The sequence below is a fragment of the Phoca vitulina genome, unplaced genomic scaffold (genome assembly GCF_004348235.1).
Source record: "Phoca vitulina isolate PV1807 unplaced genomic scaffold, GSC_HSeal_1.0 scaffold27, whole genome shotgun sequence".
In the NCBI taxonomy this organism is placed as follows: Eukaryota; Metazoa; Chordata; class Mammalia; order Carnivora; family Phocidae; genus Phoca; species Phoca vitulina.
In genome coordinates this window covers 15,473,869-15,479,868 of record NW_022589730.1, presented here as the reverse complement: position 1 = coordinate 15,479,868, position 6,000 = coordinate 15,473,869, and positions in this window count along the sequence as shown.

Below are 6,000 nucleotides of genomic sequence, written 5' to 3'. Positions count from 1 at the left end.
GTAACCTACACATTTATTGAAATAGATCCGTCTTTTTCACTATATCTTGTTGTAATCAAGTGACTATGTATGTCTGGACATGTGTGGCTCTGTGTCTGGACTCTTATCTGGTCCACTCGTCCATTTTTCTATCTTGTACCCAAACCATGTCATAATTACTATATCTTTATGATGAGTCTTCATAACCTGTAGAGTAAACATTTTGTGTTCTTCTTTAGGATGTTCTTTGCCATTCTTAGCTCTTTGCACTTCCATATACATGTTAGTATTAGTTTGTTAATATCCACAGAAGTCTGAGATTTTGACTGATATCGATTCAAAGCTATAGGCCAGTTTGGAGATAACTGTCATATTTCATATATTAAGTCTTATAAACTGTAAACATGTCATGTGTCCATTCATTTATGTCTTCTTTTTTTCATTAATACTTTGTAGTTTATTTTTTTAAAAAAAGATTTTATCTATTTACTTGACGGGGTGGGGGGAGAGAGAGCACAAGCAGGGGAAGCAGCAGGCAGAGGGAGAGGGAGAAGTAGGCTCCCTGCTGAGTAGAGAGCCTGATGCGGGGGCTCAGTCTCAGGACCCTGAGATCAGAACCGGAGCCGAAGGCAGACGCTTAACCGACTGAGCCACCCAGGCACCCCAGAAGCATTGGTTTTAAGATTGATTTGTCCAGGCCCATCTCCAACCCCAGGCTGTTCCATGTGGTTCATCCATCCATGCAGAATTGCCTGCGAACCCTTAACTGCCCTATACTTTGCTTAGGCGCCCCTATACTTTGTAGTCTTTAGAGTAGAGGTTTTATATATATTTATTATATTTTTCTTTAAGTATTTCATGCTTTTTGATTCTGTCAAATGCATTTTCTGCATTTACTGGAATGATCATAGAATCTCTCCTTCTGAAAAATTAATGTGGAAATTTACAAATATTGAGATACACTTTGAATTCTTCCTGGACATAAAGTTACTTAGTCTTAATGCATTATTCTTTTATATATATTACTGGATTTGGTTTGCTCGTATTTTGTTCAGGATTTTGTGTCCATATGCACGAGAGAAGTCGGTCTATCATTTTTTCTTGTAGTCTTGTCATGTTTTGGTGGAAAGAGTTTGTTGGCCTTATAAAATAATTTGGAAAGTTTAATTTTTTTTCCCACCTCTGGAAAATTTTGTACAAGGTTAGTCTTATTTCTTCTTTAAAAGTTTGGGAAGAATTAGTCATAAAACCATCTGGCATTTTATTTATAGGAAGGCTTTAATTATCAATTCAATTACTTGGTAGGTAAAAAGTGTTCAGATTTTCTGTTTCTTTTGTTGGTTTTGGTAAGTAATGTTTTCCAAAGAATTCATCAATTTTATCTGCCTTGTCAAATGAATCGATGTATAGTTCTTTACAAATTAATTCATTATCTTTTAATGTCTGCAGGAGCTGTTATGGTCTCCTCTTTTTTATTCCTCATACTGATCATTTGTGTGTTCTCTATTTGTCCCTTGATAAATCTTACTAGGAATGATCAATTTTGTCAGCCTTTTTAAAGAACGTGTTTTAACTTTGTTGATTCTATTGTGCATTTGTTTACTATTTCATTCTTATTATTTATTGTATCCTTCTATCTAGAGTTGGGCTTGATTTGCTTTTCTTTCCCTACCTTCTCAAGATAGTGGCTTAGATTAAAGTTTTTCTTCACATCTTTCATCAAGACACTTTATTTGGTTTTTACTTACTTGCAACTGAAGGTGTCCTAACTGATAGACTCTATTTATATACCACAGTGCTTCTCAGTTTTCAGTGTGTGTGCAATTCATGTGGGGATCTTATTAAAATGCAGAGGTGTAGGGCCTGAGATTTTGCTTTTCTAACAAGTTCTCAGGTAATTCTAGTGATGGTAATATGAGGACTACACTTTGAAAATCAAAAATGTAATAGTGGAAAAATCTGCCAACAGAAAAAAGCAGAATTGTTTGTATCAGAAGATAAAGTAACTATACATTGTATGAATCACCTTTTGATTTGTATTTTTCATGATATATTTTGTAGCTTTGAAAGCTATTTGGTTTTTTTTTAAAGATTTATCTTTTTTTAAAGGGAGAGAGCAGTGGGGAGGGGCAGAGGGAGAAGGAGAGAGAATCTCAAGCAGACTCTGTGCTGAGCGTGGAACCCAACAAATGGCTCGATCTCATGACCCTGAGATCACTACCTGATCTGAAACCAAGAGTTGGACGCTTAACTGACTGTGGCACCAAGGCACCTGCTATTTGTTTTTTTAAACTAGAATTCTAATGTATTAATTTAGCTTTGACATTCAAAATATATTGTAAAAAGTCACTGGATTTGGATTCCATACCTGTGTTCTAGTTGACCAGAACCCCTGGAGCACAATTTATTCTCTTATCAAATTCACTTAAGAAGACTGAAGAGGAAACCCCAGGTCCCATGTATAGCATCACCTGCTAAGAATAAAATGTTATCTTGGTTAGAAATCAGTAGTAGCTATTTTCTTTTTCTTTTTTTTTAAATTGCAGTAAGAACAGTTAACATGAGATCTACATTTGTAAGAAATTTTAAGCGCAAGATACAGTATTATTAACCCTAGGCCTGATATTGAACAGCTATTTTCAATGAAATTCATAAGTGATCATCCTTATTTGATGGCTAAAATGGCAGACTGTGAATTAGCACCTGGACAGATAGAGAAGAACCTCAGGTATATGTTCCTTAATTTTATCAGCAGGCAGTTAAAAAAGAGAGCTGGTGTTTGTTGCAATGTTATAACCATATGGGAAAACTGAAATCTAAGGGAATTCAACAAAGGATGCTGGCCTGTGTAAAATCACCAAGGATTCATCCATGAGAGGACCTGTGTATGCACAGAAGCCACCCCTGTTTGATGAGATACTAAAGTATGTGAGCAATAATTCTTTTCATTTTTTAAATCAGTTTAAGGTGGGTATTGTACCCATTGCAGTATAGTCATAAATGAGAGCAGTTGTTACAGTAGAGAAACTATAAGAGAAAGGAATGCATCTAACTCTACATAGACAAATTAGTGTGCTTTACCATGAATAGATTAGATGAGAATTCTCAAGGGCATTTGAATAATAGAAAATTTGCCAGGGAGAATTCTGGGTGCTCTGGATTGACAGGAAGGAGACCAGCTAGGAAACAGCAAACTAAGCAGTAACTGAGCTTTGTAAGAAAAGACCGATTCGGGAAAGAGCTGTGGAGAGGTAAAGATGACTAAGGGAGGTGCATCTGGGACAACTGCAGCAGAAGATGCATCTCGGCAGGAACTACATCAGCCAACATTTTCATCCAGTGTCTTTGTAAACTGGGAATCTGTGAAACTTCAAGACACTGTATTTGCCTATTACAAAATACATAGTAATTACCATTTTAAAACACTGTTTCTCGTCCATTGTGGAGATGAAGCTTGCCAGATGTGGAGCTGGTACCCGCTAACTGGAGTGTTTTAGATGAAGATTTTCTCAGGATATCGGGTGGAGCCAAGATCCTGTGGAATTATGACAGTCCCCTAAAATAATCCAGGCTCTTCATGGCAAAGACCTTTCTAATTTAAGGGTTACAGTATGTTGTTTCACAACATGATGTAGTTTACTTATTCCTGGGTAAGAATTGTGGTGTCGTAGGAGACCCAGGAGAGTCTCCTCACAGGCCGAGAATCCTCGATTACTGCCATGACAATACTCTTTTTCCAGGTGCCTGGGTGGCTCAGTCGGTTAAGCATCTGGCTCTTGATTTCCACTCAGGTTATGACTCAGGGTCATGAGATCGAGCCCTGCATCGGGCTCTGTGCTGGGCATGGAGCCTGCTTAAGATTCTCTCTCTCCCTTTTTCTCTGCCCTCCTCACCTCCCCCATTTGTACTCTCTCTCTAAAAAAAAAAAAAAAAGGAAAAAAATATTCTTTCTCTTTTCATGATGTACTAGGGATTGTGAGTACAAAACACTTTTGTAAAAGTGAATTTCACAGGCATCTAGGTGTTTCTTCCTGGTTCATAGACATGTTATCTGAAACAGTGGAAAAGAATATTTATTGTTTGCAAATATCCTAGTGATACCAGCCCTTATTTAGAAAGGATCATTTTTGCTCTTTATGTTTTGTAAAAACAAGCAAACAACATGCAAGGAGAAACATGTCTCAGAGGGTTTCTAATATCTTCCCTAAGGAGAGGGACAAAGGAATGAAAAGGCCAGTCATGGCTTACAGAGACCTTTCTGTAGGTGCAGGGAACCTCTAACGGACCTACCCTCAGTCTCTGAAGGGGCAGCGCCAGTTCTGACGCCTAGAAGGATTTGGTAATTGGGGAATGTGACCTTCAGGCCAAGGACAGTGCTTGTAATTGGCACCACACTTGAAAAGAGACAAGATAAACAAATTTGGGGCTATACTCTGTTTTTTGCTCCTCTAAAGTTTTCATCCCCTTGTGATTAGAATAATCAGATTAAGATCTGCTGTTCCCCATTTTCTCTGTCTTTAGGTTAAGTTGATCCAGATAGCCTTGATTCCTAAAGTTCCCCTAAGTTTTCATTAAACTTCCCCACTATGGTGCTGCGTGCCAAGTGATGTGCCAATCTGCTCATTTTTTGACCACTCATTGCCATTTATTTGTGGCTTGTTGAAAAAAATGGTAGACTTTTATCGAAGAGTTTTTATTTCAGTTTCTCTGGCTAATTGATCATTCTTCCTAAAGCTGCTTGGTTAAACCCTCAGATGGCACTGTTTTCTAGACCTACAACATCAAATGGACAACCTTCACTTATCAGGCTTCCGAGAAACTTCCTCTTGGCAACTTCTTTCTTCTTATTTTGAAGATAATGACAGAGAAGTTCAGTGTTCCATAAATAGCAGAATAAGTGCAACAGTTTACAAAGCCATTTTAGGAAATTACTGACTTAAATAAACTCATCTCACTTGGCCTGTTTTCTACACTTCTGGATACCAGTGTGCATGTTTGTGTATGTGTGTGTATGTTCAATTTGTCCTTTAGAATTCTCTGTATATATTCTTTCATATTTTCCTCGAAAGATGAAGGCCTCTTTAAGGTTCATTGTTTAACTCTACTTCAGTCTCTCTGAATTTGATCATCTTCCTTTTATCGAAACTGATTACATAAGAGAGAGACTCTATTTTCAGATGTGTACAGTAAAATCTATTATGTAACAAAATGTCTAAATAAAAATGGAACCATATAATGCAGGACCAGGTATCAGAGTGTCAAAATGAATGAATCAAGGAAACATAAGCATTTCTTATGACTTCAGCTGAGGTGGTCTCAGTGCTAAGAAAGAAAGAGGTGGTAAGGGGATCAGCCCTTATTAGGGCATACTTGTGGCTTGTTGACCCCTCTGCTGTCACTCTGGAGGAGAATTTTAATAAAAGGGCAGTTAAGTCAGGATCTTATCCAGGGACAGCTTTCTCTCACAGTTGGTCACATCTGTAGGTGTGGGTGCTGACATCACCCCGTTCCGTCCTGTGCGTCCTCTGCACTCACAGTGGCCAAGAGGGCTGATCCTCCCCTTTCTGCTGCAGAAAGTACACAGTTATAAGCTGTTCCAGCATGTCTCTGCTGGTCCTGAAGTCTACTATCCCTGGCAGCAGGAGCTCCTGCTTTCCTGTTTGATATGTAGGCCAGCCATCTATGGGTAGATAGCCCCTGCTGAGTTAGGAGTGAAGTTCACTCTAGCCATGAATGAAAGACTATTTTGAAGGCGCCTCCTACTCTGAACAGAAAAGGGTGCATGTGCATAGACCTTACTAAAGCCACTGTCCCCAGGTGAGTGCTGAGCTTGTCATCTGCCCTCTAGGGTGTGGGAGGTGTTAAAATGCCATTTCATCTGCTGGTGTTTGGGAAGGTACAGTTCCTAAGTAGAGCTGTTCACAGAGCTACTTCTTGGTGCAACTAGGGAAAAAAGAACCCAAAAGAAAAGACAACCATTTATGGAAAATTACGGGAAAATTATTTAGTGGTACTACTGAG